General features: G+C 31.8%; 1 protein-coding gene across 1 annotated transcript in view; it reads left to right on the plus strand.

Annotated features, from left to right (window-relative positions):
* The window catches only part of LOC126743512 (calcium uniporter protein, mitochondrial), a 98,416-nt gene that overhangs the window by 38,147 nt on the left and 33,656 nt on the right, over positions 1–26,613 (plus strand). The gene's annotated exons all lie outside the window — the stretch shown is intronic.

A 26,613-nucleotide genomic window follows, 5' to 3' on the forward strand; every position in this document is an offset into this window, starting at 1 on the left:
GCCTAACTTTATATAGTCGCGCATGCTTGGATAGTATGCTAATTCATCGACATTGATGAGCAAATATAATGTAAAGAATAATTATCACAAAAATGTACGTTCAGAAACTGAACAAAAAAATAGAATGTTTTAAGTAGATCTTTGTAAAGGAGTAATAAAAGATGTAAATTGTTAATGATTAGAAAACTTTTTTGTTACTGAACCGCTGTAGATCATATAAGTTGATTGTACGGTCGCCTAACTTCACTATATTGCTCATGCCTGGACAGTAGGCTAACGTATCAATTTTGATAAGCAAATGCAAATAATAATAAGGAATTTAATAACGATATTAGTATTCACACTTAACTTCTATATCAAGAATAAGGCCAATAAACTTAAACAAATATTTTAGTAAAGAGCTGATTTACCTCAATTTTCGTTAATACCAAAGTGTTTATTTAACAGGTCGATTTTGCATTTTTTTATGATAAATTTCATTATAATTTTTTGAATATTAATTTGACAATTAAATGCATTTGTTCATCAAAATTGTTGTAGGAGTCCATGGTTCGCACATGAGCCTAGACAATGAAGTTAGGTAACCCCCAAATAAAACCAGCGGACTAACTAAAATTAGCATAAAAAAATGTTTTTTTTTATTTAAAATAATTTAACAATTTCATGATATTAATGATACAAAGTACAGTATTCAGCGTCTGTGTTAAAAAGTATGATTTTTTTAAATTGAGTCTTTTCCAATAAAAGCAGGCGAAATGATCTTTAAATCGGTGGATTTTCGCACTTTTTTCACTTTTCTGAAACGGCCTACAATTCAACCTTAGAGCGTTTTTAAATCACGTTCACCAAATTTAACCCCATTATAGATTTATTTATTAGAGGTATGCAAAAGAATGTTAATTGGCATATAAGGCTTTTTTCAATATTCTTTTAAGTTGTCGGATAAAAATTGCCTACTTTTTGGAAACTTGGATACACAGTGAATTCAAAAATCTTTTGCAGTTCAATTATTATTTAAAAAAGATCTTTTTGTCTTGATTTTTTGGTATTAAGCTGCTGTAGTTCACGTAGGTTAATTGCTCGGTTGCATAACTCTAAAATATACTCGCGCATGCCTAGTGCGTAGGCTAATACATCGACTGAGCAAATACATTTTATTATTAATACAATGTAAAGAATTATAACAAAAATTTAAAAAAAAATAGAATGTTTCACGTAGATCTGTAATAACGGGCTTCGAAATAGAGCAGCTTCGGTACTAATCGTTTATTTCTTCCTTGTACTTATACGTAAAGTATAATAAGTATTTTGTATTTAAATTTTGTAATTTTGGAAATAAACGTATTATTATTATTATTATTATTTTATTAATTGGGAAATTAACAATATTAAAAAAATCATTTTTATCTAGACCTTTTTTTGCTACTGAACCGCTGTAATGTAAGTTAATTGTACAGTGGTCTAACATATCAATTTTGATGGGCAAATAATAGTAAGAAATTTAATAACGATATTAGTATTCATAGGTTAAAAATAATGAGGTTTTTAAAAAAATTAAATATTTTAATAAAGCGCTGGTTTACCTTAACGTTTGTTAATATTACAATATTTAATTAAATCAAGTATACAAATTTCATTAATATAATGCGATTCTACATCCATTTTGTATTTTTTTATGATAATTTGTTCGACGTAACTTGTCCATTGAAATTTTTTTAAAAGTTCCCGCAGATGCCTAGACAATGAAGTTAGGTAAACATCAAATAAAACCAGTGGGCTACTAAAATCAAATTAGAAGAAACTAAAATTGGCGTAAAATTTTATCTTTATTTAAATTGCAATAAAATAACTTAACGGTTTACTGATATTGATGATAAATCTGCATTTCTTTTCAACTTTACTCAGAGATTTTAGTAATTATATTTGCTTTTGGCTTAAAAAGCGTTTAGCACATTATCACAAAAGCCAAGGAGGACTGAAATTAGCCAACACAGCGTTGTTACAAAAAAAAATGGACAAAATTCAATATTTTTCAAGTAAGTATTTGATTTTACGCCATAAAGAAAAATATACTTATTTTTTACCAATGTTTAAAAAATTTACGTTTAATGCTTAAGCTGCTTCAAAATCTCCCAGAATTCCCTAAGGAGCATGCAAGATGGCACATTAGGCAACCTACTTGACACAGTGGGACCACTGTGTCAAGTAAAGTCCAGTGCAACGATATATTAGAATGGTCACCCGTCAAAACACCAGCATTTTAGTTCTCAAACAATGTAAATAGAAGGTGGATGACATTGTTTGGCAGGTGGAATGCTGGTGTTTTGACGGGTGACCATTCTAATATATCGTTGCACTGGACTTTACTAGTCGGAGTAAAAAAAATATATACACAACTTTCTTTAACCCTTATTTTATTTTCTCAATTTATTGACTCTAGGGTTTATATTAGAAAAATCGTGTTTCAGAAAAAATTGCTTTCATATTTCCCGTTAGGAACATCCCTATGAAGTGGATTTTTTTTAAATTTTAATGTAATTAGACAAAATTCTTAAGAAAAAAAATTTAATCATTTGATCGTGGATCTCATTTATATCGGAACACTGGATGGTTAAAAATGGACCTGCACATGTCTGCTTTTAGCTTAATCTTGCATTTGCGTTTAATTTTTTTTTTGCAGTGGCATATTATTTCTACAAAAAAGGACAAATAAATTAATAATCTCAAAAAATGCACTCTAGACTAACAAAATGCAACACAAGAAAAAAAGCATTTTTTACCCAATTTAAAGTGATTTTCAAAGAAAAAAGCATTAAAAATACATGCCATTTTTAATTCAGTCCCCATTATGTCACTAATTGGAAAATCCCGAGCAGAATTACATGTGCAAAAGCGAATTTTCCAAATAATTCGAAATAGCTTAATATCTACGTGATGGATCTATTTGATTGACACTAAATCCAATGAGGGCAATGGGTAATTAAAATAAAAGGAATCCATTTATTAAATTACAACCGAGACACTATTTTGTAAATAAGTTTTAAGTAGTTTAGCACTAAAATTCGAAGTGCTAATCTAAAATAAAATTACACGAATTTGTCAACATAATTATAGTAGAAATTGAGGAAGCGTGTAGTAAATACGGCTCATTTACCCAGGACGGTGCAAGCACATCCATTATCATTAGTCGGATATTGTTAACGATATGAACCAATTTTATTATTGTTATTGGTTTTACGTAATATTTTAACGATAATGGGTGGAAATTAATATTTTAATATTGCAGGTTTAAAATCTCACTTATACTTCACTGAACGTTTTATTACTGTATATACGTAATTTGAAAAGTGATTTATTAGTCGAGAAATTAAAAATTTTGTTGACGAAGCAAGAGTATAAAGAATTAAAAAAACAAACATTGATAGCAGCCATCATCTTATATTAATCGACAAATATCGCCATAAAAGAAAAATTAAAATTCAAAAAGTACGTCCTGGTAGAATTCTTCCATACTACAGGGTCTGGCAAAATGATCTCCCACATTTTGATTTTTAATAAAAACGCCAATGTATATGCTATTTATATTTTATTTTTATTAAGTTTTGAAAATTACAGAGTCCAAGTGGCGACCATTTTTTTCGACACACATTCGAAGCTGATTTCTGAAAGTTTCCATTACTCGAGCAGTAATTTGAGGCGATATTCCTGTAATTTCTTGGCGTATTGCTGCTTTCAATTCGTCAATGGTTCGGGGATGATGTTGAAAAACCTTCTCTTTCAGGTAGCCCCAAAGGAAAAAGTCGCATGGGGCAAGATCGGGTGAACGCGCAGGCCACCCAACGTCTCCACGTAACGAGATTACGCGTCCTGGAAACATTTCCCTTAACAGGTCCATTGTCTTTCTTGCCGTATGAGCTGTAGCCCCATCCTGTTGGAACCACACATCCGGATGTTCAAGTTCCCTAAGTTTTGGTTCCAAAAAATTACGTAGCATGTCGACATATCGATCAGCAGTTACGGTAACCGCTACCCCTCCTTCTTAAAAAAAATAGGGACCCCAAACACCAAAAAAAACCAATAGCACACCAAACGGTAACACGTTGGCTGTGAAGTGGCCTTTCATGGAGCTGCCGCGGATTTTCTGGTGCCCAGTAGCGAAAATTCTGCTTACTCACACAGCCAGACAAATGATTGAGCCTGGTCACTCGTTATTAAAAGCGCATTTTGTGGGACGTTTTGAAGAATATCACTGGAACGATCCTCGATCGATTCTCGGCGATTTTCCCAATCCCGTTCACTTGGATGTTCTTGTACGATCATCATTTTGTATGGGTGGAACTTCAGATCGGTGTGCAAAATTCTTCTCACAGAACGATCTGACAAACGCAAAGCAGAGGCATGTTTAACAGCTGAACGTCTAGGAGATCGTTCAACTGCTTCTCTTACAGCTGCAATGTTTTCAGGTGTCCGAACACTTCTGGGTCTACCAATTTTCTTTTTAAGGCTGAACCTGTAGCTCTAAAATTTGAAACCCACAACAGTATTGTTTTGCGATCTGGAACTGGATCATGTCTACCAAGCGCGAAGTGAGTACGAAAATTTCTTTGTGTCGTAATCACAGATTCGTTACTTTTGAAAAATGTTTCGATAACGAAGGCACTCTCTTTAGTGATTCGGGCTCAGTGGCGGCGCAAAATGTGGGAAATCATTTTGCCGGACCCTGTATAATAAGCCCTACCCAATAGTAAAATCTTAAGTTAGTATCAAAAGGTCTTTAAGGAATTCAGGGTTTTTTGATTTGTTGGTAAATGGTTGAACAACTTCCAGCTTTTGTAGACAAGTGACTTTTTTACCAGTGGAAATCTTGGAAGCTGTAGAGGCAAAAGGTGATTTTGCCGTATGTTGTAATAAACGACAGGACCAACGAGTGCAAATCGATTTTTAAAAATAAGGTTAGAAGCTTCTTCTAGTATGAATAACAATGTAAGAGTTAGGATTCTTAGGTCAATAAAGTGTGGTCTACAAGACTCTCCTTGACTTATTCCAGTAATATAACGAAAAAACTTTCTTTTGGATCATAAAAACCATATTCAAAAGTCCCTTAATGGCAACATCCCAGATTGGTCTTCCATACCTGAGGTGCGACTTAAATAATGAGAAATAGGCCGATGTCCCAGTTTTTCCCTCATCACCCTTATAGCAAAACCTCTTGATGAAAGCTTCCTACTTAAATTTAGTTTGTCGTCTTTAAAGCCTAATTCTTGATCAATCATAATGCTAAGAAACTTAGTTACTTCAACCTTCTGCAAAGGGTTACCTTAGAATAGATTTACTACGTCACACTCAAATCCAACAATATTTGCTTTGGTGATTTTTTTTGATGAACAAAGACGATGTATGTTATCCATTTATTGATAATGTTTATGTCTATATATTTATTTTCTATTATATTTATGTTTATGATAATATTTAAGATAGATGATTTTTTGATGACTGACCATGATTGCTAAGATACGAGTTAACCAGACATAAGCCACTCCTCATATTAACCAATAAAGCGTTAAAAATTCCCTTGAGACGTTTATTCCGCTGTTGTGCCTTTTCAAGCACTCTATTCTATGGAAGTATGGATTCTCACTGAAACAGTGTGCAAAATAATCGAATCGTTCGATATGTGGTCTTATCGCAACATGCTTAGACTATTGCTGATCAATTAAACAGTTTTGCAGCATCTAAAAAAAGTAATAGAGTTTTTTCAACCGTAAAAAGGAGAAAACTGAAGTACTTTGCTCATGTAATGAGAAATAGAAAATATGAGTTACCAGGATAAAAATAGAATGGAAAGAGGATACTGTGAAGAACATTCTTTTTATGTCAATAGTTGCTAAAATTCTCGGAGGACAAGGAATTTAAAGAAGAATAAGATGCGATATTTGTTCATGTTAATTTAACGCTGTTGTCGCTGCGTTAAGTTGGCCTAACCTTTTTGCACACACTGTATAAGAATGCTAAACTATACAACAAAAGTATTAAAGACAAATTTGCCCATGCTTTTTTGAGCTTGGAACTACTGTGTAAGTTACTTAGGAAAAATATCAAAGGCCGCTAAAAAATTAAATCTTGGATTAAATGGTAAAAACATTGTTAAAATAATATATAATTAAAAATTACATAACTTTCATTTATATATCAATAAAGTAAATTTTGTCCATATCAGTAGGCTGTCTAACTTCAGATTCTATCTACGACGTGCACAATGGGTTAACTAAAGCAATTTTATGACCAAAAATGTTTTCATTTTAAAATTTAACCATACATCAGTGTCGTCAAACCATTAAATTAATGCAATTCAAATAAAAATACCATTTTGTACTGCCCATTTTGCTATTAGGCCACTGTGTTTATTTGACGGTTCCCTACTTCAGTCTCTATATTCATGCGTTCACAGTGGATTATAACGACAATTTAAATGGACAAATACAATATACATTTTATTAAAAAAACATGATTTATGAGTTTTTTAAGATATAGGATATCCTAAGCAAATTTGAAGATGTTTGGATTAATGGTCTTCAGGAAATTGCAGACTTTTTTGAGTCTGTATATGGCAGTTGATAATTTTTTTTGCTAGCAGCTAAAATCCCCAAATCTAATTGTAACAGATGCAGTTCAGATATCGAAATTAACAGTAATGTAGTTTTTAAAAAGACGATTGATCTAAAGGTAGATAAAGGTTCTGGTCCAGCTAAGATTCCACTTATTGTTTTTTTTAATATCATATCCATTTTATTACATTAACAATTACGCTCTCAAGAAAATAAGATATTTCACAAATATGGAAAATTGCCAATATAATGACCATTATTTAAAGTAGGATATAGATCTCATATTACAAATTACAGGCCAATCTCCGGTCTAAATATTTGAATCAATTCTTAATGAGTGATCAATGATGAATTAATGGCAACCTTTTACAATATCAGAAAAACAGCATGGTTCTTATAAATAAGAGTCGATCTTGCCGAACAAATTTTAATTTTTTTTTAAGTTATGTTGCTAATGTGTGATAAGGTCCAGGTTAACGTAATTTATTTTGATTTAAAAAAGATCCATTATTATTTTGGTTTTGCAGCAATTTAACTTAACGAAAACAATATGTAAACATAGGTGGTTCTCAATCAAAAGATATAGAAGTTACCTCTGGTGTACCCCAAGAATGGTATATTGCTCCATTTCTCTTTGAGTGGTTTGCTAACGACATTTCAACTTATTTTAAAAGTACAATTTGCAGATGGTCTAAATTGTAAGATATCCAGTAAAAATCACTACAAAGCTATCCTAACATTTTCGAGAAAGACAAACCAGATTAAATTGCCATATAAACTGAATAATGTTCAGATAATAAGGGTAAACCGTGTTCTTGGTGTGTTGTTTGATTCTGAATTTAGGTTCACTGAACATATTATGAGTCATAAAGTGGCAAAGTTTTTAAACTGTTGGAATTTACTGTTAGATCTTATTATATATGAGTTACTGCACCATATAAATTTTAGTATAGTCAGGGTTATTTTATTATATACCATTTTTTATACCTGAAGTGAACTTAATTCGTGTACTTTTAAGTATTACTTTTACTTTATTTTATTATACTACTTAAGGGCAACCGTGTTTGTACCTTTTAGGGTCTTGTTTATTTATCATGTATTAATATATTCTCAAACTGAAGTCAGACTATCAAATGACAACGTGGTCAGAAGTCAAGACGATAGGGTCGGTTTCCACAGGAAACTTGACAATAAATTCCTCGATTTCCATAGAATAAAATATAAATAAAGAAATAAATCTGGCCTTTATTAAGTAACATTAAACAAATATCAATATGGCATCTAGCAAATCAATATTGTACTATATATAGATTTTTTATTATTATAGATATAATAAATTTGCTACATTAAAGCTCAGTTTTTTCAGGACATAAATTGACCCTTTTATCAAAAAACGTCCTTAATTTCCAAGTTTAAACCCTTTAATCCTACAAATGCCTACGGGAACAAAAACTAAGCAACTTTAGCAAGCCGTGGCCATCTACTATAGATCTTAATTAAGATTGTCAATAAAAACTTTCCTAATTATCATTAGAGATTTTCAATTTATCATGAAACTTTTCAGAAGAGCCTTGAAATGTGATAAAAGTCATACAGCGTATTAAGTTGCTTAATACATAATCTATTTTTGAAGAAAAAAAAACAAAATGAAGTGCTTTAATTGATTCTTAACATAATTTTATTATCCTTTAAAAGGGTTGGTAAATACTAGAACCGAAATTAAATTTAAGCTTCAGCTTAATTAAAAAGATCTGGCGTTAAGCCGCTTACCTAACACGGTGGTCCTATAGGGAAAGAAACAGGGGCAAAAAAGTTTTTTCATTATTTTCAGTTTATTAATCTCTAAGATGTGGTAGAACTCTGAAATCAGCTGAAATTTTGTAACTTGTCAAATTCATGCCCTTTCTTCATTCGATTTTTCAATGATTTTATTATGATGCCGTATTTAAAAAAAAATCGTTACAATGAAAACTAAACGCATTTTTATCCCTCAAACACCATATTTCTAAATGTGCAATTTCCTTCCTGTAAAAGTTCAATACCGTAAAACTAAATTACCTTTTTCTAACTATAAATGAGCTTTTGAACGAATCAAACGCAACCATAAAAACTGAAGTTTACACTCTTTGTTAGGCGAATCGAAAATAAAAAGTGGAAAAATCGGAAAAAGCTCTGCGCGAAAATGTCTTTTTTACCTTTAAATGTGCTTTTGCCCTCAAATAAAATGCGAAATGTTCTAACTCACCGTTTTTATTAAGGATTGTTTGCTGAAACTTTTAAAGATTTTTTGTCATTATCTAAAAACAACTTGTTATCAACGACGGCTACATGAAAAATTGCTCAATGTTACTTTCGCATGCTTTCTTATTGATTTTATGGTAATTTATTAAAATGTCAACGAAAATAGGCTACAAGCCGAGACAAACGCCCTTCTCGTTTAACTTGTAGATAACAAAAGTTCCACTTTGTAATCCATCCACAAAACCGAGATTAAATTAGGTGAACCGTGTTGACAAATTTACGTCACTTGAAAAGGGGAATAATATATAATGCAATTTCCTTGCAGACAAACCTATTTAGGTTTTTGCACACCATATACATATAACCCACGTTTCGTTGATTTGCAATATTAATTTTTTTTCTTCTACGCTAAAAGGTGTTAATTTTTTTAATTAATAATAGCCCGAACCATTAGTCATCCTAAATAAAAACTATAGTACATACATTATTGAATAACCATAATAGTAACCTTCTCAGCTGAGAATAAGACAAGCGTATAATTACTAAGAAAGACAAGGTTAACACTAATTGACCGTAACCTTTTTGCTGTCATTAATAAAAACTTGACTTTATACTAATATTCACGTAATAGTACTGTCAATAGGTTAATTGTAAAATAGTAAAATATGTTTTTCACGGGTACTACACCCGAATTTGTGAACCCAATTTTTTATATTTTTAGGGGACAATTGGGGACTGCTGAGGGGTAATTCTGTTAGTCATTATCATCAATCATCATTATATCATTATCATCATTATATCACCATTGGAGTATGGTGTGCCACAGGGTACTGTGCTTGGGCCTCTTTTATTTACACTATACATCAATGGTCTTTTTTCAGTTATCCCAAAAGATAGTGTGGTATGTTTTGCTGATGACACCTGCTTAATAATTGAAGATAGCAGTTGGGAGGGAGTCAAAAATTAAGCTGAGTCATTAATATCAAGGGTAAAAAATTGGTTTGATTTCAATTTGCTAACTTTAAATACCGACAAAACAAAGTTTATGTGTTATGCCAAAAATAATTCTAGTCTGCCAGGTTACACTATATTAGGAATTCATAACTTTTGATTGGCAAAATTACAATTTTTGCCAGTGTAACACTAAAATTGATTGTGTAAAATATTTGGGAGTATTTTTTGACAACTTACTAAAATGGAATGTACATATTGATTACATAATTGGTAAAATACGTAAGTTGTTGTATAAGTTTTACATATTAAGGCATTCTTTGTTAAAAAAAACAATCTTGTCATTGTATAAAACTCTAGCGGAGTCTGTACTTGGTTATGGTATAAGTGTATGCGGTGCTTCTTATAGGTCTGTTCTTGATCCTCTTCTTATTGCTCAAAAAGCATTGCTGAAAATTTGTTTATTTAAAAATAATTTGTACCCATCAACTGATTTTTTTAGTGAGGCAGGAGTTTTTCAGCTGTATCACATTTATGTAAATTCAGTTACAAGACTTCTTTGTAATAATAAAATAGCTAAAAGTAGACCAGTATTGCCTTTGGCAACCAGGTTTCAAAGTAACAATCCTCTATCTTTTCCTAAAATAAATTTTACTTCTACTAAAAGATCGTTAATTTATACAGCTCCAAAAATTTACAATATGATGCCTCTTGATTTGAGAAATAAGCCCTATGCCAGAATCAAGTATACAATAAAAACTTGGATCATTCATATTAATATTGAGCAATTGTTTGGTTAATCTTAATTGTTGCTAGCTTGTAATCACTATACTGTTCACATAATATTAGATTTTATTTTGTCTGAACTTGATATATCTATATATTTTGAATGAGAATACGCACAAACTTAGTAGTTAATTGTGTTTCCAACTGTATTCTTAGTTACTTTGTATTATTGTTTTTTCGAACTAAACATTATTATTATTGTCATTTGTAGTTCTACAATTATTGGTGGTTCTTAGCTGTCTGCACGATGTTGTCCTCCATCTCATACGCGGTTTTCCCGTAGATGTCCGCTCTTCTGAATTTTGTTGCCAGTCTATTTTGATCACCAGAGAGTCTGGTTTTCTTTGTAATGATTTTGATATTGTCTGGTCCCTCATAGAGATCAGTCAGTTTCGATGTATGTTCTTGGACCGGACTGCTCTGTTCTGGGTCTTTGTATGGTCCAAGGGTCTTGCGCAAAACCTCTCGTTCGAAACACTTCAGCTTGCGCTCCTTTTCCTTGGTAAGTGTCCAAGCCTCATTTCCGTACATGACCACTCAAATCAAATCAAATCAAAACTTTTATTATCCCAAAAAAATAGACACAAAGTGTATGGATTTCGTCACAGTTTTACATGTTATAATCTTGGCTCAAAAAAAAAAATGTTACTAACTACCTAGATAACTAAAATTCAAAAATATCCACCTATACTATATATTACAAAAAAAGTTAAAATAGTCAAAAGTAAAGTGACATTACATCGTTAAAAAAGTTATAATACTTAACTGCCTAATCAGCTAGATAGTTATCTACATCATAAAAACATTTATTGGCTAGGAATTCCTTTAACTTTCTTTTAAATATCGAAACGGTTTTGCTAATCTTTATATCATTCGGTAATTTGTTGTATAGCTTTGGACCTATTCTTAATACAAATTTTTTAGAAATAAGTAGCCTGCTATGAGGCATGAACAAGTCATTTCTAGAACGAGTTGGGTAATTATGAAACCTACCATTAACAGTAAAGGAATTAAAATTCTTAAAAACATATAAGCAAACTTCAAATATATTCAAACACGGGACCGTCAAAATTCTATATTCCCTAAAAAGAGGTCTACAGAAAGTCATCGGTGATACTCCGGCAATACACCTAAGAATCTGTTTTTGGCTAATAAACACTCGACGTGCATGCGACGTACAGCCCCTGAGCTGAACACCGTACAAAATTCGTGAGTGCATAATAGCGTGGTATAGACAAAATAGTTGATTAATTTCCACCACCCTAAGGTTCCTAATGGCATAACATAAGCTACCGAGCTTCATCGACAACTCAGCACAATGAGATTCCCAAGAAAGTGAATCATCCATTGTTAAGCCAAGAAACTTAACTGATTTTTGGCGTTTCAAACAATCGTTATCGTTCGTTACACATAAATTAATAACACTATTTATTTGACTATGATATGCATCAAAAACCATGTAATTAGTCTTTTAGTAAGTAAAGTTCATTTAAAATAAACCAATTGCTAAGTTCCTCTAAGGCTTTTCCATCAGATACATTAATTGTTTCCGTGTTCTGTCTTCGGACCAGCGCAGATGCATCATCAGTATATATGGTGATGACACTATGTGTTATTGCCAGAGGCAAGGGATTAATAAATAAAAGAAACAACATCGGGCTCAATACGGAACCTTGTGGGACCCCAATGTTCACTTTAAGGTTTTCAGACCGCATACTAGATCCGGAGCTATTCCTCACTGCTACATATTGTGAGCGATCTACCAAAAATTATGCAAACCAGCTCAACACTACTCCCCTTACACCATAGGATTAACTATTTTATATATTTAAATTATTGTAATTCGGAATAGATGTTTGCTGTTAATAACCTTTTTTAGAGCGTGCATGCATCTGCAGCCGCATTGGATTCTTATTTTAACTTCGTCGGATATACTGTTTCCTAATTGTGGCTCCTAGGTACCTAAAACTTGTTACCCTCTCGAAATTGTACTCTCCCATTGTAACATTTGGCCCTATCCTATTTTTTCTCGTTCACTTAGTAACATATATAGCGTTTTGTCCTGGTTAATTTCAAGACCAATTACTTCGGACTGTCTTCCAACTTTATCGAATAACTCCTTTACCATTATTGCGGTGTTTTCAATCACGTCAATAAAGTCGCCAAGAGCTAGGGGAACCCTTGAGGCTATCAATGCCAAAGGCCTCCGTGGTCAATTCTGCCACTCTGATAGCTTTTTTTAAGGTAATATTGAATAATTTTAAGGAGAGAGAATCACCTTGTTTCAGGCCGGTTCTGACGTTACCTCACCCACTTTTAATCTATTTCTGGACACATATACTTGTTCAGTTGATTAGTTTTTTAGGAATTCCTAGCTCTACCATTGTGTTCCAGAGCTTAACTCTTAGAGTACTATCGTGTGCTTATCTAAAGCCGGTAAACAGTTGGGAAATGACACAATGTTGTAAATATCTGATCGACAGTAGATATATTTTTATGGAATCCACACTGGTGGTCCTCCAGGTTTGACTCTACGATAGGTTTAAGGCGTTCCAACAGTATATATGCAAGGATTTTATATGTCGTGTTGATTGAGGATAGTCCTCGGTTGTTACTACATTTTGATCTGTCTTTCTTTTTATGTTTTTTTTCTCCATAAGGATAAGGAGTCTATGCAGTGCTTCTCCTCCGTGCTGCTTAAGTAAGCAGCTCTGCTGATATGTTGTCTTTTCCTGGAGCTTTATTTTTGAGCTTTTTCATAGCTTTGATAATTTTTTTTGTATGTCCTGTGGTTCTACAATTTGGTACTCGGTTGTTGAGTTACATTTAAAAGCTTGTCAAAGTACTGATTCCATTCATTTACTATTTCATTTTTTTTTGGTCGTTATGCTACTACTACTCTCTTAAATATTCATTCCGCTCTAGGTCTGAAGCCTATTTTAATGTTTGCAATTTCTTTATTTCTATAAATTCTTAGACCGGTTCTGCTGGCTTCATTGGTTCTATTTATTTTAGTTTTTTGTTGATCGTGCTGTCTCTTCTTTGTTTTTATTAATTTTTATGTGTTTTTCTTAGTTCGCCATATAATCATATATTTTCATCCATTCTCTTTTGTAATACACTTTGTATTGAACAGTTTCTTTCCTTGAAGATCTTTTTACTTTTTTCATCGAAGCATGTATTGTGTTTATTTTTGAAGTGTTTTCGTAGTATATTATCAGCCTCTTTTGTTTTGCTATGACTTGTCTATGTCTTCGCTCTCTTCAGCAAGTTCCAATTGACGCTCTGAATGTAGCCTTTGTTGTAACTTTCTCCTGCTAGTTTGTAGGTATTTAATTTAATTTTTGGTAACGTTGAATCTGTTAGTGTTACATGAAAAATAAATTCCAATTGTATTGGAAGCATTCGTACATTTTTTGTACAAATGGCAACGTTATACACAATACGTTTGTATATATTATGAACTGTATACATTCTGCAATAAAGTAATTTAATGGTTTGATTACAGGTGCATTTCTAATAAAAAAACTCATAACGGTCTGTTCCCTTTTAGAAATTTTCCTGTAAAGTATTTTTGGATGGAGGTTTATTTTTGACCATAAAATTGTCTATGTTGGCCTACTGTCCGCAAAATCCACGCTGAGCATAGAATAGGACAGGTTAGGCAGCCTATTCAACACAGCGGTCATATAGTTAAAATAACATGGACAAAGTTTGTTTTAATAATATGTTAAAAAAATCATGCACAAAATATGTTTTTTTTGTAATATAAAGAGATGTATTCTTTTTTAAATTTAAAACCCCATTTTTTTAATAGCAGGTTTATGAAAGTTTAATTTACAAATCCAGTTTTTTGTTATTTTTATTGCTGTTGAGTAAAGCATCTCATATAAGGCGCTGGGTCGCAGCCGTTTCAGACTCAAACAAACATGGACAAAATTGTTTTCATTATTTAAAAAAATTATTCAGTTAAAGTTGCATCATCTCGAAAGTTTAATAGATTATGCGATTCTGCGCCAACTTTTATTTTTATATTTATTTTTTATACTAATAAACTGTTTAGGAGTTTGAGCATAAAGAGCCCTAAAATCAACACAGTGGACTAGTTGGCAGTAACACACCTCCAAAAATTAATTTTAAATATCGGAACATTTCTAGATAAACCATTATTTTCTTTGTAATGCCAACCCTTGTTTACCCAAGTCTTCACCCTTAGAAACCCAATTTATATAATATTCAAAGCTAATCCTTGAAATGGTTCAGATCCTCCTTGTCAAGATCTGTTCAATCAACTTTGACAATTATTTCTCACACGAAATGCTCAAAGGCAAGGTGACAATGTTTGCTGATGACATAACTATTTTATGGCATGAGAGAAATTTGACAGATTCGAAATGATTGTGAACACTGATCTTGAAACAATTAAGGAGTGGTGTGCTGCAAATAATCTTTGTTTCAATTCCTCGAAAACAAATGTGTTGAAGTGTTATATGGATAATGTTGTATTGGACAATGAGTCTATTCTAAGGCATCATTCTAGCATTTTTGGGTCTAACAATTGATAATGGCCCTAAATTTCAAGATCATATTACCAACATAGGTTTGACTCACTGTTTATACTTCAAAAAAGAGCAATTCGCTTTCTGTCTAGAGTAGGATATCATATATATCTTAAAGACTGCAAGTTTTATAATTAAAAATCATAAAAATGAAGATACAGTTTCAGATTGCCCATAAACCAGTCATTTGTTTGTATAGGTAAGAAAATCTTGAACCACCTTCCTCTTGAAATGAGATCAATAGACTGTTAGATTTAAGAAAGCTTTAAAGAAAATGTTGGTCTTAAAAGCTTGTTACACCCTGGACGAATATTTTAAGGTAACTAGCTGGAATTAATAATCTATTTCTCTTTTATATAATTAGTTTTAATAATTTATATATTATAATTTATATAACCACTTTTATACTCAAGAAAGACGTATAAGAGCTCATTTCAATGCTTTGTCAAAAACCTGTTCATGACTAAATCGCCGCTCAGTTATTAATCATCTTCATTTCTAACTCGTTAAAAAAATTATTTTGTGTATTGACAATGATGTATTGAAAAAAATGCCGCGGGTTAAGATCTAGGGATCTTGCTGGCCTTTCCAACACCTACTAAATTTACTTGCCCTTAACTACGAAAATCTTTTGTCTTACGTGCTTTCATATGCATTTACGCGTGACATATTTAACCATATCGCCAGCAGAACAAACAAAGTGAAAATTGCGACAAAGCCTAATTTGCAAATGTCGAAGTGTACCATATTACACATACAAATTAGCCGCCATGTCAGTCAAATGCAAAAGGGGTTAGCAAATAGACATGCCGGAAACTGTTACCTTTTTGTCGGCGTGACGTTGTTTACTACAGTTTATTTAGGGATGGCAAAACATTAGCTAAGGGTTTTTTATTCCCTTAATTTCCAGACATTCAAATTTGAAATATTAAACATTTAAGGGGTTGGTATAGAAAATATTGTACAAAGAAAAACGGTGGATTAGTAAATCGTCAATTAAAGAAATTTTAATTATGGCAAACAAATTGGATTTAACTGATTCATAGCTATGACATTGGTATTGACCTTAAATAAGTAAGAGGAACAAATTAGGTACTGATTGAAAAGTAAAGTGAAGTAGAAGCTAAAACAATAAACATTCATACTATTTTAAGCCATAATAATCCACCTCAGAATTAACAATCATAAAGAACCTCATCAACTTTCATAGGAGAAAGGCATTTCTTTATAGTGGGTTAGTAATTTACATTTTATTAGTCAAATAGCTACTGTAACTCCTAGTTAGTCCCTTGGATTAAACTCTACACCCCAGAATATCCATATATTAATTCGGGCATAGGCTTCCAAGGTCCAGTAAGCCACTCTCAAAGTTTTAATTAGTTTAAACTGAATTATGAAAACAAGAGCCGACATGTCTGAATCATGTAGTTTCTAAAATGTTTTTCATTTTTACTGTTTTACATTGGAAGTAATTTATAGCATAAAAATTTAATTTAGTGAAACTTATTATTTTAAAACTAAAAAAAAATCCTGTTTTGCCCCTTACTTTAGAAACGATCAGGTGGCATTAGTAGTCAAGAGGCCGATTTTATTATTAGCCAAATAACGTCTTGATTTTATAGTAAGTTAAAATATACTATTATGAAAATGTAAATTATTCTCCTAGTTTTTGTACTATTTTATTCGTATTTTATAGTTAAAAGTTGATTAGTAGGGTTTAATTAGGGCTTTACTTACGTTTAGCTTAATATTTGCTTCTATAGGGTCTAGTTTTTAAGTAGTTCATCTTGTTTGAGGGCCCCAATTTAGGTTATATTATTGTAAATCCCTGTATTTTACATTTTCTAAAATGTCATGTCAGTATTCTCTTGAAATTATTGGTCTCTTTTGGCAAAAACAAATAAGAAAGTTACAAACTTTTCTAAATTATTCCATAGGGCTTTAAAAGGGACACGTTTCGTGACTATTCAGTTTTAGTAAAGTGACAGTCAACACGAGTTAGGTTAAAGTTTCTGACGTTGCCAATAAAAGTGTTTTCATGAATTTCGTTACAATACCCAGAAAATGCTACAACAAGGTTCATAATAATAGAAAAGTCTGTGTTCATAATAATTGTTTGAATAGGGATATTTTAATGTGTTATTATCCACCCTGGATTATTCAAATTTCTTGTGCGTACTACAAACCAATTAAGTCTCAAATTAATAGCAATTATCAGTGCACCAGGGGATTAGATTTTAGGCCCTTGGCGATATATCTCGATACCTAGTTAATGTGGAATATAACAGTGATTTATGGGAAACTGCAGTCGCCCAGCAAGCGGTGTGTTTGATTGATGATTATGGAAAGTGCTAAAGGGAAAGTCAAGTTTAAGATCATTAGGGAAATGTTGCGGTATTGTACGAGAGTTTCGTAAAATCAAGTATTGTATTGGGAAAAAAATCTCTGGCGATATGGAACACGACTTGTATGGGGGGCAGAAAAAAGTCTGGAACATGCTAAGAAACAAGAAAAGTTCAATTTAAGATATCAGAGATCACTACTGAGGATTGGAAAAAAAACACTGAGATATTCATAAATGATGAAACACCACCGAGTTAGCAGATTCCGATAGAGAGGATCAAACAAATAGCAAGTGCTCTAAAAAATAGAAAACTGCCTAACCTAGGCGGAATAACCAACGAAATAATTAAGTATGGAGGGAATGCACTTAAAACATTAAATCTACAAAAAGACCCTTAGAATGGAAGGACAGCATAAAAATCCCAATCTTCGAAAAGGGAGAAAAGCAGATTGCAAAAACTAGAGACAAATCAGTCATTTAAGTTCAGTTCTAAAGTTATTTACAAAAATATTGGCAGAGAAAATGACTAGCACTGGAATATGTGAGGAATAAAAGGGATTCAGACACAATAGATCGTCTCTAGATGTCTTATTCATACTCCGTCAAATGGCCAAAAAAGCTATGTAATTCAACAAGTGGTTGTTTATGTGGTTCATAGATCTTACCCAAGCTTTTGACAAAGTTAAACTGACAGACGTCAAAAGCTATCACCAAAGGGTTAAACTGCGACACCACACCTTTGTGAAAGTAGAAAATAAAATGTCAAATGTCAATAAAATGGAAACCCCGAAACTTACCCAGAAACCCAATCATTCACCATATCCAGCAAGTCCTGAAGATGCAATCAGAGTGTGGAACAGGTTTAATAACCTTCAAATATCTTGGAGCAAACATAACGAGAAACAGGGAAAGGAAGAACTTAACACGTGGTGATAGAACACCCGAATACGGCATATAACGATAATTTCGTTGACTTTCTGGTGGCAACAGATGCTTTAATTGACTATGTATCTAATCTAAATGTATGTTTGTAAACCTTTATATGTGTTGTAAATTATGTGCAGCCAGACGAAAAATATATTTGACAAATGTAGGCATAATATCGTGGTGGAGATGATCTTGAAAAAGAAACACATGAATATAGAAATGAAAACGTGTGTCAGGCCAGTGATGATATACTCAGTAGAGAGTAAAATAAAATAATTAAACGCATGCTACAAACAACAGAAATGCGAGTTCTAAGATCCATAATAGGACACACACTTTACGATAGGAAAAGAAGCGCGGAAATTAGAGACATCTGTAAGGTTAGATGTTGTAAGATGATCTAGAGCAAGACGAAGAACTTGGAAGAAAAACCTGGCAAAAATAGCCAAAGACCAAAAACCCAACAGCTCTAGACTCTTCGGAACACCACCAAAATAATGGCACGAAAGCTGGACATCAGCATCTGAGGACTCAGCAGCGGAAGAACAAATACAGTCCTAATGTACAAAAAAGAAGATGAAGAAAAAGGTGAACCAAAAAAGAGATTTAAATGTCAAATGGTAGACCAGAGAGACACACGAAATTTGCCAAATTGAAGCGCATTGTAATTTTTGCGAGATAGTATCACCTAATGGTGAGTTCCCTGGTAAAAAATAACTTTTCAGCGTTATGTAATTTTTGTTAACATTGCTGAGCATTTTGTACTGACATATAGGATCAAGTTGAACGTGTTAAAGCAACAAGAAGTTGCCATGACAAAACTTTATTACCATTTTGGATAATTTAAAAAGTTTCAAATTTGCCTCCATTTGCTTCTGCTCTGTTTGCACCAAAGTTTGCCTCATTACATTTTCTTAATGGTCCAACTTGACTCCAATTTAGATTTTTTTTTAAACTAGCGATGTAAAAATAATTTTAATTCAATTCGCGGTTATACGGAAAATCCATTGCTGCATTGTCGATTAAATTAATTGCCGCGGTAGTTTTTAAAACGGCAAAAAATAGTGGCTTTTCGCCTGATAAATATTCAAAACCCGGTTTATATATTTATTTCTATGGTGATTTTTATCTATGCTATAAGAGCCCTCCTAATTGTCCAATTAAATCTCAGCACATCCGAACTTTTTTTTCCAGTGAGCAAAAATTCGCAATTTATTCTGAAAACGTACGACAAGTTCGAGCGGACTCGGTTTGGATCAGGACATTTAAGCAAGGCAAAATAAAATATAAAACTGTTACGTCGAGTAAATCTAATTTATTGATATAACACGGTTTTGAGTGAAATCTTAGACTGTCAAACGTAAATAAATTAGAAAATAAAGTTTGGTGAGTAACAAACCTCTGCTTTAAGCAGGTCGGTTGCTATTGCAATTTAATAATGTATAAAACAAATTACAAATTGACTATAATAAGGTTTAATTTCGATTTATTACAGTAATTTAATATTGTCAAACCCAAGAAAAATTTAGGGTTACTCTAGCGAAAAATTGAAATAAACCGGGAGACGTATATATTTGTGGTGAAATAGGTCAACCTTTAATCTTAAAACCTAAAGAAAAATGCATCGGCCGCATGACGATGATTTTCTCTTTATTTGCCCATTTTAAAGACAAATGGAGCAATTTTTTTGATAAATTGTTGGAAAAATTTATCCTTTATCTTGTTATTTAATACTTTTAATATTAAATTTTAGGTTCTATTGCCAAACTTCACCATGCATTTTAACGGAAAAATTCACGACTACAGATTCTCTGCTTCATTCTTATCCTTTGGTTAAATCAATAGTAAATAAAAAATTTAAATTTTGTCCATGGTTTATTAACTACCAAACCTCTGCTTTAAGTATATTGGTTGCCTACCGTTACCCATTCAATACAACAAAATGCTGTGGGCAGTGGGGCTTTAATGAAATTTTAATAGCCAAAAATTTATTAATTATTTTCTTCTCTGTTTCTTTTAATCTTATTATCGGTCTAGATACTTTTACCATTTGGAAAATGATTCATTAAATTAGTCAAAAATAATCTGGTTAATTTTTAATAAACTTCTTACGACCCATTTATATTTTCATAGGAAATGTTCATGCATCTTCCTATTTTCTTTAATAAATTTTAGTTTAATTAAACTTCTTTGTGGTTTTTCATCTCTATTTATTATAGGTTATTAATTTGTCTTTCCTTGTTGTCCTAAAAAATTGATTCGAAGTAGAAAAAAATGGTTGCATTATCTTAGTCAAAATTGGTCTTGTTTCATATTGATGTTACTTACGGTATCCGTTAGGGCCAATTTTTAATTTGACCACCAAATAGCACAAATACGGATTATTTATCAAATAACCTACTACAAAATTTTGTTTCATAATAACGTCATTACTATAACTATGACGAAAGTTTAAACCCAAAAAAAAAATTAAAATAAGTACTATACAAATTTTTTCTCTTCATTTCGATATTCGTTTTATATATTTTGCAAACTAACTCATTTCATAACAAGTAAAAAAAACAGTTTAGTTTGGAAATGGCGTATTAGCTACATCTTCACAATAGTCTTTGGGTGGTTATAATATTGCCTGAAATATTGTCCCAAAATAGGGCTTAGCAAAAAATGCTCTAAAACATCAAATATTTGGGCTAGAACAGCATTTATTACATTAAATCTGTCTTTGGGAACGCCTTTATAATCCACTAAAAGAATTACAAAAATAACTCTACAATTGTTCCACTGGTAGTCAAAAGTGTCCTGAAACTGTACGGTTTGTCCTGGGCTTGGACTACGGCTCATAAAACTACTTCTAGCTCAAAAACTTGTTAAGGTACAAGAAGCCCTCGTATATGAAAATGTTTACTAATAAACCCTGTAACTTTTAGCCAAAATTGTATAAAAAAGCCTGGAGTACTTTTTAAAATATCCTGGTTGGAAGTTTAATATTGCCTGAAATATTGGCCCAAAATAGGGCATAATAGGAAATGCTGTGAAAAAATCAAATATTTGGGATAGAACAATATTTATTACATTAAATTTATCCTTGTACACCCCTTTATAATCCACTAAAAAAATTACAAAAATAGCTACAATTTTTCCAGTGATAGTCAAAAGTGAACTGAAACTGTACGGTTTGTCGTGATCTTGGACTACGGCTCATAAAACTGCTTCTAGCTCAGAAACTTGTTGAGGTACAAGAAGCCCTCGTATATGAAAATGTTTATCAGCCAAAATTGTATAAAAAAGCCTGGTATACTTTTTAAAATATCCTGGATGAAAGTTTAATACTGCCTGAAATATTGTCCCAAAATAGGGCATAAGAGGAAATCCTCTGAAAAAATCAAATATTTGGGCTAGAACAACATTTATTACATTAAATTTATCCTTGTACACCTCTTTATAATCCACTAAAGGAATTACAGAAATAACTCTACAATTTTTCCACTGATAGTCAAAAGTGAACTGAAACTGTACGGTTTGTCGTGGTCTTGGACTACGGCTCATAAAACTGCTTTTAGCTCAGAAACTTGTTGAGGTACAGGAAGCCCTCGTATATGAAAATGGTTACTAATAAACCCTGAAACTTTTAGCCAAAATTGTATAAAAATTCCTGGAATACTTTTTAAAATATCCTGGATGGAAGTTTAAATATTGCCTGAAATATTGTCTCAAAAAAAAATTCTCTGAAACATCAAATATTTGTCATTTATTACGTCAAATGTATCAGAACCTCTTAACCTACTAAAAAAATTTATAAAGACAACTCGAAAATTCTTCTAGTGGTCCTCAAAACTGTACAGTTATCGTGGTCTTGGACTATAATCTAAAAATTAAAATCGTAACTGATAGTCAGTCTGCAAAGAGGTCCGGACTTTTTAATTCTAGAGCCATTAGTCGAAATATTAATTAAATAACGGCCTGGTTTCATAACAGCATTACTTCCTAATTCGGGGTATTACTTGAGGTTAAAAAAATTATAAGAAATAAAAAATTAAATTTGGTTATAATTCCCGTCCTGGTTTCATCTAAGAGCTGATGATTACTGCAGTTAGGGCGTACCAAGGCATTAAATAATTTTACTGTATATATTTAAGTAAAAAGTGTACTTCGAAAATAGCAATCAAATAAAAAACATCCTGGTTTCATAAGTACCCAAACGCCTTTCTAAAACTAAGTTGGTTTTTAGTTAAACTTCACTAAACTTTTAAAATTCAAACTTTACAATCCTCCCTTTTAAAATGGCTCTTGGTCAAACCTACTTTCATTTATCATTAAAGTTACTAAAGCGATAAAAGTGATATAAGTTCACAGATTGTGTGAAACAGATAAAATTCGACCTAGACGTTCGAGCAAGGCAGTTTTCCGGGCTTTGATGATAATTCCCTAAGAGTAATGAACGCCCTATAAAGAACACGGTAAATGGTGGCTTCGAGACGCCCCCAATTGACTTTCGTTTAGGTAAAATGTGGCAATAAATGCTTCGTAAATACTAGTAATTACATTAAAAGTTGCTCCAATTAAACCTGACCTGTAGCAATTAAAATAATCATAACTCGATTTAAAGAAAGTGCGAGTTAATAAGTAAAATAATTTAATTATGTGGAAATCTTATCTAGGTTAGACCAGCACTTAAACTTAAAAAGTACGTTTAAATTAATCGTAAAAATATTTTTGTACGAAAACAACGTACATAATTTTTATTTCAAGAGCAATAAACAAACACATAACCTTCCTGCAGGTATTGTCAATATAATAAATTTTTACCTGGTTCTGAAAGGCCACTGTCTTACGTAAACTGATTACCTTGATTTTTTTTCATAATGTGCAATTTGTGGTTTGAATTCGTAATAAGAGAATATCATTTTAAGTGCGGTAAACATGATACTCTGTTAATTCGTAAGGATTTTCTAACCTATAAACCAAATTAGGATTGTCTGCTCTAAAAGTTGGAATAATTTAATATCTATTCATATTAATTCTGATTTTTACTTTTGGAACCTGTGTGTGAATTTTCTAACTGGAACACCACAGTAATGGATACATGGATTCAATGTAGATAGATACATATTATGATACATTTGTACTATAATGATAATAATATTTATTATTTGTTACAGTATCAACAGCATTGATATTGAGATACCAAAATTACAATATAATAGTAACATAGCAGATTGTCTAAAGCCTATTAGTAATTTTATTTCTGAATTAAGTCGAATAATTTTTGTAAATATCAATATCAGAGGCATATTTATTGAATAAGGAACACATTTTATATATATGTGAAGCCTTAAAGCTATATTCGAGCGAGGGAAATCCAGGTAGAAACTGTTTCTTGATCTAGTACTTTCTTTAAATGAAACGTTAATTTCAGATAAAATTCTGGAACAATTTACCTCATATTTAAAAATATTAAAAAGAAAAATGATGTTTTTATCCTTCCGTTCTCCATGAATAAACACTCAAACATATGAAGCAAAGTCGAATTATTAATCCGTTTTTCTGGGTAGTAAGCAAACTTTTTGAAATATAAGTAAGATACGTTCAATACCACATTGCGAAGACCATGTAATAGAGCCGTATTCTAGTTTTAGTAAAACGAGACTTTCAAACAACTTGACACATACACTTTGGTTAACATTCTCAGTGGTTCTAATATCATACCCTACGGCCTTCTATGCTTCTTTAGTACCAATATTATCAGCAAAGGTTAAGCCAGCATCATATAATTCACATGTGTCTCTCTGGCTAGAAGCCAATCATCAATCTTGTACATATGTCTACAGATATTTTTATTCAATGTAAAACTCATATGTATTGAGTGGCAAAAATATTTTCCGCATACCAATTAACCACTCTATTAAGGTCATTCTGTACAAGTCATCTGCAAACAAAAGGGCAGTAGGATATTTGCATGCGTCTTGCACATGTGGTTTAATTCTGCAAATAAAATGTGAAGGACCGTTGGGGAACACCCTAATCACTGGGATCAGGATTCGATCTAAAATTACTGATCTCCATAATATTTTGCTTTTCTGATAAGTAAGACATTAACAACATAAAAGCAGGTGCTGCATTCATTCGTTAAAGGGCACCAATTATGACAGTGTGTTTAAGTTCGTCAAAATGGGACCCGTTATTTAGTGAATTTTGATTGGATTTTGATATACTGAGAAAATCACTCGGTCCGATAATGTAGCATTTTGGGTTAGAAAATCATGTAACCATTATGAAACTAAGTTGTTATTTGACAACAATATCACCAGAATCAACCCAACGAAATTGTGCCTTCATATAGACTTAGGCTTCATATAGATTATGAAACCACCTGTACTCCGACTACATTAGTTTTTTTTTTAACAAAAGAACGAGGTAAAAAATAGCGCCCTCTTTTTAAGCGAATATTTTATAGACTATTTCTTTTTTTGACTAACCGGCCTATATTTTCGACCATACATTTATTTGAATTTTATAACCGAACCAAAATTTATTTCTTATGAATAATTTGTTGTTTCTAAATTTAAGAATCAGTTCTAAGATATATTAATCGCGAAATTATAAAATCTGACTTTGTTTTGAACTTACTTATCAAAAACAGACTATGGCTAACTATTTTGGAGAAAATTCATTTTTCTCTCAAAGTTTACAACATGGTTATCTTTTATTTAGCAATTAGTTTTTACCCAAAGTGAATGAAAATGTTTTGAATTTGTGAAAAATAAAATGTACTCTATACGAAAAAAAATTAAATTATTTGCACAATAAAATTTATAAAAATTGTAAATTGTAAAAAACCTTGAAACCCAACTAAACATATACACAAAAAAATATGTGTCGAAAATGTTACATCCGGACCTGTATACAACCGAACACCGCGTCGAAACCTGAATATTTTGGGTACTACAAGATCAGTTTGATGTTGCCAAGGTTTGCGTACAGTTCACAGTTTTTTATTTATCGTGAGCAAAATGGACTCCGACAGTGAAGATGATTTTTTATTTTTGTTGGCGGCATCGGCACTGGCATTACGCAAAAAACCAAAAAAAAAAAAAAATAGAACGAAACGTAAGCTATGGATAAAAACCCTAAGGGTGTTTTTACCCTTAGTCCTGTAAGGATTTTTACAAGTGGATTATTATAATTTTTGTTATTCCTTAGAATTGGTGACTAAATATTTTAAATTATATGGGGTGTTTTGTAAGTAAATTGGTCAAATACCGAATAAAATAAAAAATAAAAAAATCGTTCTTTGGTAAGTGTTTTTCATAGTTTTACCTTTCCCATGCATATTATCGTTTACATACATAAATTAAATTTTTTAACAAATATTTAAAAAAAATTTTGAACACCAACTATTCTTTCTGTCTATTGTAAAACGCTGAAGATGAATTCAACGTAATTCGAAACGTTGGCTAGAAACAAATAGTTTTCTTCAGCATTTGACTAATATGACCAATTTTTGTTGTAAAAAATTGGCTTTATAGAAACATGAAGTTCTGTCTATAAAATATTCTGGTACGTACGTATACAGCAATTAAAAAATTTTAAACGTCCGGACTATGCCGCTCAGATCAAAGACAGTAACGTTTCTGGACTGATTTAAAAATACTTTCTCTAATATTTTTGAATAAATCGAAAAACATCTTTAAAATAGGGTTTAATGAATTTTAAAATATTTCTATAGGAATTTTTTTACTTAAATTCCCTGTTGTTTATGTCTGTTTTAAACGACATGTCATATTTACTTTCAAAAGATTCACATATGTATAGACATTATGTCAATTATTTTTAGCTTAAAATGTTGTTTTTTGTTTAAAGGCTCTAGTGAATTGTAACAATATTTCGATATAAATGGTATCTTTTTATTTGATTTGCAAAAGGTTGGTAGTCTGTAGGTTGGAAGAATGAAGATTTGTAGCTTGGTGCATCAACTGTTCTACACTTGAAGCTGTCACTAACGATCTTGGCATATTTAAGCCACGAATAAAAAGAGTATAGCATATTTTCTCATACTATACTGCAAAGTAAAAGTTTATAATTTTTAAATCCAAAAAACTTGTTAAATAAGTATAAGAATATTGAAATTTAGTTCAAATGAGAGTGAGTGCCCGGACCAAAGTGAAAAATAATTGCAAATGCCTAAGAAATGGCCTTTGGA

This window comes from Anthonomus grandis, chromosome 13, assembly GCF_022605725.1.
Source record: "Anthonomus grandis grandis chromosome 13, icAntGran1.3, whole genome shotgun sequence".
Lineage (NCBI taxonomy): Eukaryota > Metazoa > Arthropoda > Insecta > Coleoptera > Curculionidae > Anthonomus > Anthonomus grandis.